Source organism: Magnolia sinica, chromosome 9 (genome assembly GCF_029962835.1).
Source record: "Magnolia sinica isolate HGM2019 chromosome 9, MsV1, whole genome shotgun sequence".
NCBI lineage: Eukaryota > Viridiplantae > Streptophyta > Magnoliopsida > Magnoliales > Magnoliaceae > Magnolia > Magnolia sinica.
In genome coordinates this window covers 49,030,606-49,043,308 of record NC_080581.1, presented here as the reverse complement: position 1 = coordinate 49,043,308, position 12,703 = coordinate 49,030,606, and the positions used below count along the sequence as shown (strand labels likewise).

Sequence of the window (12,703 nt, the reverse complement as noted above, 5' to 3'; positions counted from 1 at the left end):
ATTTCACATGTCAAATGAGATGTTTGTTTCGCGTTTTAGATATATATGAACTATATGGAGTTTAGTGTATTCCATATATTTGTAGAAAGGGTCGTATACGTATGAAATTTGAATGTGTGTTTGCCATGATTAATTGTCGTGTGGTTATGCTAGTTGTATGTGTAACAACTCCTTGGCAAAAGGATTTTCCCTAAGACGTGCTATCACCAACATACATCATGTATGTTGGAATATGTAGTCTAAGTGTTTGTAGAAATGTCTGAATGAACAAATGTGTAATAAATTGTACTTTATATGGGTGTTGAGAAGAGATTCTCGACTACCTTAACGACGTGTATGATTTCCTCCATGTAACTTATATTCTTTGTCTGTTTTATTTAGGGACTGCATATGTGTGAATTCATGTTTAAGTTGAAATCCATCAGATGCTCACATGCTTGTATGATTGGAATTGTTGATCTATTATTGTTCTGATTATCTTGTATGATTATCTGTTATAATTGAATGTGTTTGGGACTACGGAATAGTCCAGGCAATCGGTAACAGGCACTGAATAGGTGGCTAAGGATGTTTCGCCACATAGGACGTGATCGATGAATCCGAGCCATACTTGGGATGTCGGCAGTGGTTAGGCCACGCGGAGTGCTTACGCACTTCATGTTGGTCAACTCAACGTGTGCTCCTACTAGTCGAGCTCGTCAAGTAACCCGATTGACCCGATGTATGTTTACCATGTATGGACGCTACTGCTTGAATCTAAGGTACCAAACTCACCAGTGAAAACCCCTTTAACCTTGGTACCTCGATCCGGTAAGACTCATGAGCCGGGCATGGTGGTATGGGACACCGTGGTCGAACTTTCGGCCTACGATGGGGTGACGAGCTTCCCCGTAGTGACCAGTGAGCAACCCAGACTCGTGAGCCAAATACGGTGGTATGGGACATTGTATTCGAGCTGTCGGCCTACACTGATAAGGTGACGAGCCCTTTGTATTGACCTTGAGCGTACATTAAGACTGCGTGGAGGCGACGAGCCCTTATGTAGCAACAGAAGTACACTAGGCCTGCACTGATAAGGTGATAAGCCCTTTGCAGCGACCTAGAACCGTAACATCGTATGAGATTTACTAGGATTGACGACCCTAGATTGGATCATCGTTTGAGAATTGAAATAAGGGAGGTACCTTAGCTTCCTAATCCTGCTGTATGAAAAGGACTAATAAGAACTTGGTAATCACGTTCATGCACCGCACTGCATGTGCCGTTTGCCATTGGGCAGAGCACTGAGGAAGTGACTGACATGTGCGACCGTTAGATGAAGATCGCAGAGGGAGTGCAGGGGAGGGCATGCATCATTTATACATACCATTCTTGCATTAACCAGAGTACTTAGGAATGTTTGATTGTATTGCCTTATCATTACTGCTTGACTGAATTGATAACATGTTAACCTTTGCTTTATTGTTCTATTGAGTTGATCACTCACTCCTACGTTTCGGGACGGTATTGTACACACCAACCAGACTCTGTCTTAGCTGCAGATGGAGACCCGACTGATGAGGTGGAGACGGACTTCGTAGACGATGAGGATGCCTTCTCATATATGCAGTATTCAGGCAGGTTTACATAGACCTTTCTGATCAGCGGGGCTTCAGGGTTATTCTTGTATTGGACTATTACTTTTTGACATTTTATAATTTGAAACAATACATGTAATTATTGACCTGGCAATGCATACATACTTTGGGGATCTAAACTGGTTTATAAAGTTAGACATATTTGAGTAAGTCTTCCGCTTGCGTATTACAACTGTCCATGGATTATGTTTTGCTGATTTGGCTTAATCTTATTCATGTTTTATGCACTAATACAGACAACATTTAATCATCATTAAATATGTTGCATAAGTGATGCGTTGGAACTTGGGAGTTGGAATTTTATTCGACCCCCAATTTTTAGGGCGTTACATTTCTATTTGTTGTCCGTCTATGTCAGATTACTTTTCCTTCATAAACGGTCGCTCGTAATCTCCTTGAACGGTTATGGGTTGGTTAAAAGACATTTTTGAGTCTGTGATAGAGGTTGAGGTCATGTTCACGGGGTTCACATTTTATTTTGAGGTGTTATTTGATTGTCTGCAGAGCATGTTACTTGATACACAGTAAGATAGAAATTGTACATGTGTCATACAACATTTAAGAAATGTTGTGACATCTATTTTCAAAGATAATTCGTTGCCATGAAACTTTTTGATCTTGTTTCTTTGTTCTGATCCCTTTCTTTCTAGTAGCTAATAAATGCATTTGATGATTGTTGTTGGCAAGTATTTCTTTCTTTTTAACTCTTTGTAATGCCGATCGTTGTTTTCTTTTCTTTTATTTTTTCTTTTCTTTTCTTTTCTTTTTCCCTGAACTTCATTTATTTACTACAAGCAAAAGCCTATTGTACATGACTCTATGGTTCTTTAAAAAAAAATAAAAATCTTTGCTTCATCTATCTTGGGATCTTCCATTCTGGAATTTTCAACATGTGCGCAATTTTCTCATCTATATGTAGCCTAATGGTTATATTTGAAGCTGCAACAGCATTAACAATGCTAAGTGGAGCAACCAATCTGTCAGTGTTAGTATTGGGTAGTATAGATGCTGAATATTTCTTTGATTTCTTCATTTTTTTCAATAGTACTACTAATGTGTGTTCTGAAGTAACCACAATTTTCAAATACGATGCCTGGATCCAAAGAAAATGGGATTCAAACCAGAATTCCTTAATCATGTTTGGATCTGGGTATGCTGTTTGGAACTAATTGTTGTTTGGAAGACCATTTGGTTATTTCAAATGCATGTTTTGCTGCATTTAAGTAGTAGAAGGAATACTGAATGTCAAACCTACATATACACCTACCAATACATATTTAGATTATATATTAATTATTGTTCTGGTAATTATTTTTGTGGGTGTGCACTTGTGCAACTTGTAAAATTTGATGGAGTACCTGAACAGTTTACCAACCAAATAGGTTTATGCCTTAGTTTGCGATGAGTACTTGTGCCATGGTGAGATCAGGTTTGTCAAAAGTGGAAATAGTCTGTTTCTATATCTACTCTCTACTCATTCGATAAAATGCCTGAAAAGGATGTTTCTTGTTAATGGTTGTTGCTAATTGAAGCCATGCATCAGTCCAACTGAGGATCCTAACTAGCCTTGAACAAATATGAATAAATAAATAGTTTTGCATTGGTTGGAAATGAATTTCCATTGTACTCATAAGGCTATTCAAGTGGTTTGCTCACTTGCACAAAATCATTTACAACTTAAATCATTTACCACCATCCAAACAACCACTTAGGTATTGTTTCAAATTTTCAGATATTGGCATGGAAATCTACCCATCTTGTCAGGTTTTTTAGACGTCAGTTTGTTAGAATGCAATCCTTTATCTAGACCCCCGTTGGTGGGTACAAGTATTTGCTAATCTATAATGCACGTTTCTATATGCAGATGTTGTTTATAAATACTTTTTATGCACTCTCTGAACATAGCAATTGGGTTGTTTCTTTTTTCCTTGAAATTTCATTTATTTATTTATTTTGTTAATTTCCTCTTCCTCATCTTCTTATGCCTGCTACTGATAATGCAATCATATTGGTGCATGTCATAATCTCAAAGAAGGGCTTCTTCCGTGCTAGAAACAATCCCGCAAACCATGTCATTTGATTTTGAATTAGTATTTGGACTCTTGCATGTAAAACCAGGTTTATCCATATCAAATGCTTTTTAGTAACCAGTGGCATGATTGTGTTAGTATTCTTCAATATTTCATGCCAAATCTTTGTTAGAAATGAGAAAAATTGGGAACTTTGCCTATGATCATACAATCTGGTGTCTGTGATGAATTTGATGTGCTGTTTATAAATACTTTTGTGAAGAACATCATGTTGATTTTCAACCTCTTATCAATTGAAAAAAAATGGTTGTGTATGCAATAAGATCTTGATTCCGCTGTATTCATGCATTGCATGTTAGACAACCCTCTTCCTCTCTTAGTTACAATTACTGTTTTTTGCCTCCCAGACGCTAGAAATGTTGGAGAAGAAAGAACTTGTTCTTTAGAAGAAAATTTCCATAGAAATTCAGAAAGCCAAGGACTTTACAAAGTCAAAAAAGAAAAGAAAAGAGGTATGCATTTGTTTTGATTATGCTCATCATGATTTTGTTATACCTTACTTCATAACCAAATTAATGTATTATCCTATTGGTGTTTATTCTCCTACTGATCCACTGGCTTTGAAAGAAACTCAATATCCAATGCACTCTCTCCATGAGGTTGTTTAACACTTATTATTATTATTATTATTTTTAATTATACACATGCATTCACACCTTAACACACCCATGTACTCTTGAAGCACTCTCTTCATTTGAACAGGGTACAAAAGGTGAAGCATGGGTTCAGCACGAGGGTTCCAAGATCGATGTTGAGGTTCTTCAATCAGTGAGATTTTTCCATGTAAGCCATATTGGTCTTGTTTCGAGTCTATAAAATAGTTGCATAGGTTGACCCATTTTCTACCTTATGGTGATAGGTATGAATTACTACTCGGAGAGCTTGTCTCACAAATTTGGTACATCGAATTGGCCGCCAATACCTTTGTAGGCCATTCACGGTGACTTTTCTCTCCATCACCCCCACCTTTGAACTCATCAATGATTTCCTTTCCAATATCTGCAAGTTTTTTTATTATCTTCTCTGTTTGTTTTTCTTCAGTGACCAATTTTCGGAGATCATGGTCAAGCCATTTATCATAAATGTCAATACCAAGCCAGAAGTTTTCCCAATCTGTCCACTACATATCAAACATTTCAAACTGTCCATTGATGGTAATCAGATGATTTTCCATGCAAAGAAGTTCCTAAACTATGACCCAAGTTGAAACTTGGTTGTGTACATGATTCCCATCCACCACTAATGGATGGTTGGATATGTAGGAACAGAGTCTCATTTAGAAATGAGAATGCATGCATGAATCTTGCTGTAGAATTATTTTAACTGCTCCAATTTTATCTTTTTTAACTATAGTTTCTGCTGCAGGTTGTGAAATGTGAGTTACTAGTTGTCCCTGCAAGGGAATTACCATCTGAGGAACATGAGAATGCATGCATGAAATTTGAGTTGCTGGTTTTTTTTTTTCCTACTGTTTGAAAGGGATTCTTAGATGAGCAATGCATAGCTGCAGCAGTTGCAAGATGAGAGCGTCCCAGATTTTGTTTTTGAAGTGGTGTCTCTCTTCTTTGATGATTCTGAGAAGCTTCTTAATGATTTGAGTAGAGCTCTATGAGGAATTTGCTTCTCTCTCTCTCTTGTTGGATATTGAAAAGCTCACTATTTCTATATTTTTCTTTTCTTGAAGAGATCAACAGCCTGTAGGTTTCAAAAAGGTTGATGCCCACGTTCATCAGTTGAAGGGAAGAAACTTTAGGTATTTCACTCCATCCAAATATCCAATACATCATTCTTTTGTTTCCATCTCTCTTCAAGAAACCCAAATTCACAATTTTATGACAAACCTACTTCTTTGATTTTTTATTTTTATTTTGTCTTGTTACAGTGTTTTTTTTATTTTCTTTATAGGAAGCTATTGTTTTTGTTACAATAAATATGCAAATACACATGTATGAGTAGGTAAATGTAACTTTATCGATAACTCTAAGATTGTTTTTATTTTTTGGAGTAAACTCGACTTAATTAAAGCACATACATAATAATACAGTAGAGTTCTGGCCAGGCCTAATGGAAAAGGACCATGGCCAGGAAAGAATGAAAATATTTTAAGTAGCAATTGCTTAGAACAACTTTTTGTCAAACAATATGGGGTCTCTAGTAATGTTGCTGACTGGACTAGGAATGTTGGGTGTTCTAAATGGTTGTATCAACTAAGCTTTAATAAAGCGCGCCATCTTTCCAAAAAGAATGAGGGTAGAAGCCTTTTCTGTTGTTCATTTCTAATGTGTGCAACTATTATCTACTTTTGAGGATTTGATTTTCCAGGAGGCAAATGAAAATGTGGTTTTGTTGTTTGATTTTCCAGGAGGCAATTCCAGAATATACCCATGATGATTGTTTGTGTTGAGCCCTCTCTACCAGGTGTGCTTTCCTTCTTTTCACATCATCAATGGCTATGATACAAATGGTTCCATGTAATATTTCAATGTGCAGTTAATGTATGTATAACATTCAATGTGCAGATGGTTGCCTGTAATATTTCAATGTGCAGTTAGGAAATTTTTTTTCCTTAGGCCACCCAAATGCCATGATTAGTGTCCTCCATGCAGCCCTGTCTTTTGAAGCCCCCAAATTATTTAAATCTTGTGATGTGCAGAACAACATAAACCCATTATAATCTCTCTTTGTGCAGGTTCTGGACCGTGGTGAGAAGATTGAGCTTCTGGTAGACAAAATAGAGAACCTCCACTCACAGGTGGTGAACCTCAATATCATTGAGGGCCTGAACCTGCTGAAGGACTCCGAAATATTGGTGTTGATGCCTTTTACTGCTACACAGCTCACCAAAGATCAACAGAAGAAACCAGTGCCTTGGAAACAATGGCAATCATTGGCAACAAGGAGATCATTGACATCAACCAAGGTATGTTAGTTACTTAGACTGGTGTGTGTGTGTGTGTGTGTGTGTGTGTGTGTATATATATATATATATATATATAGGATACATATGGGTCACCCTTTCTTCTTCTTTTTTTCTTTTTTTTCTTTTTTTAAAAAACTTTTTGATAAGAAAGATTTTCTCTATGGCTACAGATTGTCAGTGGCCATGAGCTCCATGGCTACGGATTTAATCCATGGAAAAGTTTTAAAGAGCTACGGTACCAATGGCTATGGTCGTACCGTGGGCTAGTCATATTTAGCTATGAATTTTATCCGTAGCTTTTGACCATTTTAATGGTAGTGCAGTAAAAACTGGCGATTTAGCGGCGTCCGACACAACCGTCAGTAAAGGTCTTGACCGCCGATAAAGCCTTTACCGATGCCACCTTTACTAGGTGTTACCTGACCACGGGCAAAGGCTTTGGCGGCAGTTTTCTGGGCCTTTGCCGGCGATTTTGACCACTGGTAAAGGCCAATTTTCTTGTAATGGAACTTTAAACGATTTAGGATCACATCTTCTTATCCTGGTGTCATCTGACAATGGTATAAATTTTAGAAGAATGTAATCATATCTAGTGATGGGGTAGATGTTTTAGATGGCAGTGATAATTTATGTGGGACCATTTTAGCTATGGCATGTGTATCCACTCATGACTACACCCTAAACTATCCTTACACCTAGTATCCCTCCATCATTGGAGCTGTACACGAGTCGAGCTAGCTCGATAAACTCACTTGACTCGACTCGTTTGAGCTCATTCTGACTCAACTCGCATGAAGGTTCGAATCAGGCCGAGGGCAAGTAACTCTAGCTCGAATAAAAATGAGTCGAGTTCGAGCTTGATCAAGCTCGACTCGACCCGACTCGAAACAGAGCTCGAACCCGACTCGAACTCAACTCTCTCGAAATATATTAATATTATATAATATATATTATTCATTTATAATATATATAAGTAAAAAAAAAAAAAACTTAAAACCCCAAAACCCTTTTAAAACCCTTCACTTTCCCCCTCCTTTTCCTTTTGCTACCCTACCCTACCCGAGCCGATTGAGCGAGTAAGCGGTCGTCTGACTTTCGAGCAGAAACCGGCAGCACCTGCACCACCACCCGACTGACAAGCTAAGCGGACGAGTTGGGTCAAGGACTCCACCTCACCCCACCTCTAAGTAGAAATCTGGTAGCACCACCACCCGACCGACGAGCTGAGCTTCCGAGTTAGGTCAGAGACTCCACCCCACCCCACATCTGAGCAGAAATCTGGCAGCACCACCCCACCTTTCTTTCTCTCTCAGTCTCTCTCCTTCAAGCTTCAGCTTCAGGTATTTTTTAATGCAAATCGAGCTGGGTCAAGGTGTGTGTTTGGGTCGGGTTGGGTTAGGGTTTGGTCAGCTTTAGGTTGGGCCAGGGTCAGCGTTGGGTTGGGTTGGGTTGGGTTGGGTCAGGGTTGGGTTGGGTCAACAACTCAGAGTCGGGTTAGGTCGGATATGTGTTTTATTAAAGTAACATACTTAGATTGAATATAATATATCACATGAATTCTCTGCTCCTAAAACGCCTCAACAAAATGGAATTGTTGAAAGAAAAAATAGAGTTTTATAGGAAATGGCTAGTGTAATGCTAAATAGCATGAAACTACCAAAAAATTTATGGGTTGAAGCTGTTAATACCACATGCTTATCATAAATCGTGTTTACATTAGAAAAGCTAAAAATAAAAAAACTTATGAACTATGGTTTAATAAAAGGCCCACTGTCAAAATATTTTCAGACTTTTGGAAGTAAATGTTTTATTTTACGTGACCGAGAAAATTTGAAAAAATTTGAAGCTAGGAGTGATGAGGGAATATTTCTAGGCTATGCTTTAAATAGCCGTGCTTACCGGGTTCTTAATAAAAGAACTAGGGTAATTTAGGAATCTATAAATGTAGTGATTGATGATCAACAAATCACACCTACTCCTGATCAAGATGATAGTGAAGTCAAAGTAATTGATATACTTGAGTCTTTATCTAAATCAGTCAATACCGAGACAAGATTAGTCAAAGACCATCCGACTGATTAAATTCTTGGTAACCGTTGTACTGGTGTACAGACAAGAAGACAACTAGAAAATATTTGTAATTATATTTGCTTCACTTTCCAAATTTAACCGGAAATTGTAAATGAAGCACTTGCTGATGAAAGTTGGATAATAGTCATGCAAAAAGAATTAAATCAATTGGTTAGAAATAATGTATGGTACTTGGTGATAAACATGTAATTGGAACCAAATAGATTTTTAAGAATAAAACTAATGAAATGAGTAATATAATCAGAAATAAGGTTCGACTGGTTGTACAAGGGTATACTCAAATAGAAGGGATTACGATGAAGCCTTTGCACCAGTTGCGTGCCTTGAATCCATAATATTATTTATTTCGATTGCATGCCATAAGAAATTCAAAATATATCAAATGGATGTCAAAAGTGCTTTTCTAAACGGTGACTTACATGAGGAAGTATATGTTGAATAACCAAAGGGCTTTAATGACCCTAAATCTCCTAATCATGTATACCATCTTTAAAAAGGCACTTTATGGTTTGAAACAAGCTCCCAGGGCATGGTATGAAAAACTGACTAAATTTTTACTTAGTCACAACTTTTATAAGGGTAGTGTTGATAAAAGTTTATTAGTCAAAAAATATAACGATCATATACTGATAGTTCAGATTTATGTTAACGATATCATTTATGGATCTATATGCACTAACTTATCAATTGAGTTTACAAATTGATGAAATCCAAGTTTGAAATGAGTATGTGTAACACCCCGCACCTCTGGTATATGGATGTTACCATTAAAACCTGTGTTAGCATAACTGTGAACCTAATTGCTAAACAAGACTTAACTTAAACCAAGGCAAAGAGAACTCAATAAGAACGACCACGCACACTAGGGGTATTTAGCAGGCTAAGTAGCTAAGCCTAAACGTACCCATCACCCCTGGACCCCTTTTCGACCGTTAATATTTGAATTTAGAAAAATCTGACCCTCAGATTTCCCGGAAAACCCGAATAACACTCTAATCACAACACTGGGACGGTCCAAGGTATTGGATCATCCCACAAGTGCTCTGAGGGGACCACCAAGGTGAATGGACGGTATGAATTTCCCTCAGACATCACAATGGGGTCCACACGATGTGCGCGTGCACCTTACATAGTTGTGCATGACGTGCACTGGATGACCAGCGTGGTCAATCGGGCGCTGACCTGACAAACTTATGAAGAAGGGGAGGGATTCTCCCACTATAGCAAGGCAGACCAAGTGGTGTCCACTCGCACGAGACGTGGACCACCTCTGGCCACCACCCATGAGATCAAGACCGTCAGGACGACCACAACCGTGTCAGCCAATCAAGCAAATGCAGTCGTGCTCATGCACAGGTAAGGGACGTCAGGAAAATGTCCACTTGGGACGAGTTGTGGCTCATTTCGAGCCACCATCCGGATGATCTAAACCGTCCATTGGGTGAGGGAGCTCCGGACGACCAATCCCATGCCAGTCATCCGAACCCATGCACATGTGCATATGTGCGAGCAACAGACGGTCTCGAATGCATGGCTGCACTCTTTAGAAAAGAGTCGTTGCAAGGTCCTCCATGTCAGCAATCCGCGTCTTCGACCTTCTCTCAATCTTAGTCGCTCCTAGAAGTAAAAATCTAGACTTTCTATCCATTTCTGGAAGTGGACAGGCAATGGTCTGTAGGAGCGAATTGCGTGAGAGACATTTCCTTCTCAGGAAATCCCAGCTAGGGTGATCCAAGCAGCTCTCTAGGCTCTGTGGATGGATCCTAGCCGTCCCATCTAGGGCTGCAACTACTCCCTCGTCAGAAACTTCTCATCTTGCGAGAAATTTGGATGAGGCGGAAAATATCGTTGAGTCTGAGCAAACGGCGATGGTGAGTGGTAAAAATGGGCCCCACTATGATCAAGGGTCCCATCCGATCCATTCAAATGGACCAGATCATGGAAATGTACCGTAGATAAAAATCCACCATTGCCAACCACATCATCTTCTCTGTCCAACCTAACGACCCACCCTCAGGACATGAGCCCCACTAAAGATAAAAATTTGCTTTTTTGCGGGCCATAGTAGCAGGAACCTATCCCTAGGGATGGATGGATTCCATGCATACAAAAATCTGAGATAAACGTGTGCATCCAGCCATTAAATCGTGGCTGTTAGATGGGAAGTTCACACATGCTTAGCTCTATAAAAACCGACCGTTGGCCTCGGGATTCGGAACACGAGATCGCAGAGAGAGAGAGAGAGTCGAGTTTCTGAGTTGGGTATTGAACCAGGTGCCACACTGCACCGAGTCATGTCGTTTGAGTAGGATCGAGTCGGTCAATGCAGCCCGTAAGTACCTTTCAGAAGGAGAGAAAAATCAAAGAGATATAGAGGGATTGTGAGAGAAAAGAGAACCAGGAAGAAGAAAGGAAGGATATTGCGATCTTGGTGCCGCACTGAGTCGACCCGGCCTCTTGGACTGAGTCGAATTAGTGCATACCAGAGGCATCTCTGGGTGTGCAAGGAGAAGTTAGGTAACGCCAAACACCCACCTCCATTAGTCCATTAAATTTTCGATTTCTTTAGACCTTTGGCTCTCATAATCATGTTGGGTAATGGCTGAAACGTGAACCGTTACCTAGGCTGAACAAGGTCGTCAGCATGGCCTTGATTTGAAGGTGAATAAGATCGTCAACTTGGTCGTGATTTGAAGCTGGATAAGGCCTTTAGCTGGGCCACGATTTTAGAGAAACACTAACTTTCAACCAGGCCGAAAACTGCTTCCAGGTAGACCATGAGAATCGATTCGATAACGGCCACAGTTTGGGCCATGTAGCTGGACTTCAATCATCCCCCTAGCTGGTCTGAAAATGGACGCATTATGGGCCATGGTATGGGCTGGAAACATTAGCTAAGAATAGTGCTGAAACCAGTCACGCTTTTGGTTAGAAAAGAGCCTCGGAACTGGGCTGAGATCAGACCTAGTTCTAATAGGAAAAGTAGGCTGGGATCTGGCCAAGGATAGCCATGAGCGTGAGCTAAGATCCGGCCTGAATGAAACTCAGGCCCGGAAGCACGTCGGGCTGTGGTATGGACCAAAGATCAGGCCTCCAACAGTGGTATGAACTAAGGATCAGGCCTCTAGCAATGGTACTGGGCCGAGCCAGATTCCAACTAAGTATATGGGTTGAACCCAGTATCTGTAATGAGATGATTAGAGCTGGATCTTACCTAGTGAGATGGGCTGAAATCGACCCTGAAACTGGGCTAAAATCAGTCCTAGGGACGGGCTGAAATTGGCCCAAGTTTGGGTCCTACACGTTGCAGCTGGGCTGCACCACACCACATTTATGATGGGCCACGCTTGAGATAACTCTCAATGGGCCACACCACTTATGATGGGCCGTACCTGAGAGAAATCTCAATGGGCCGCACCACCTATCTCAGTGGGCCACACCCTGCAATTGTGCAATGGGCTGCACTTGAGCCAAGCTCAGTGGGCCGCAACAGCCTGGCCAAATCAGGCTAATTTATGGGCCAGGACCAGCCCAGTTGCCCCCGTTGGGGCTTGGACGTGTAGCAGCTGGTGGGCCTAAATAAACCAGCCCACTCAGTTTCTGGGCCTTGCTTGTATAAAATAAACCAGGCCCAATACGGGCCTTAGCTTAGAGCAATTTCCAGGCCCAACCTAGGCCATCAGTGGGAAAAAAAAAATGGTGGGCCTAGTCACTCTAAAGCGGGTCTAGATGATCTTATTTATGGGCTCTTCAAACCCCACAAATTTTTAATATGCTTAAAACCTTAGGAATTCTTGTCTAATGCAGACTGGTCCTCTAGGAACCTACTTGCATGACTTGGGGCCACTAGCTACACGCGGGAATTCAGATCAAGGGCAGGACTACAACAACTCAGGTGATGATTTTCCCCTTGGGCTTTCCATCTCTAAGTTAGTTAAACATGGCGTACATTAAACTACCACTGC

At 40.3% G+C, this 12,703-nt stretch overlaps 2 long non-coding RNA genes across 2 annotated transcripts; both read left to right on the top strand.

The window, feature by feature from the left end:
- The first annotated feature begins 3,641 nt into the window (after positions 1–3,641).
- Positions 3,642–5,426, top strand: LOC131255419 (uncharacterized). The gene is made up of 4 exons (XR_009176014.1): positions 3,642–4,510; positions 4,587–4,667; positions 4,769–4,881; positions 5,093–5,426. It is a non-coding gene; the product is annotated as an uncharacterized LOC131255419 (long non-coding RNA).
- Positions 5,427–6,028: 602 nt separating this feature from the next.
- Positions 6,029–6,672, top strand: LOC131255420 (uncharacterized). Its single transcript, XR_009176015.1, has 2 exons — positions 6,029–6,145; positions 6,247–6,672. It is a non-coding gene; the product is annotated as an uncharacterized LOC131255420 (long non-coding RNA).
- The last annotated feature ends 6,031 nt before the right edge of the window (positions 6,673–12,703 follow it).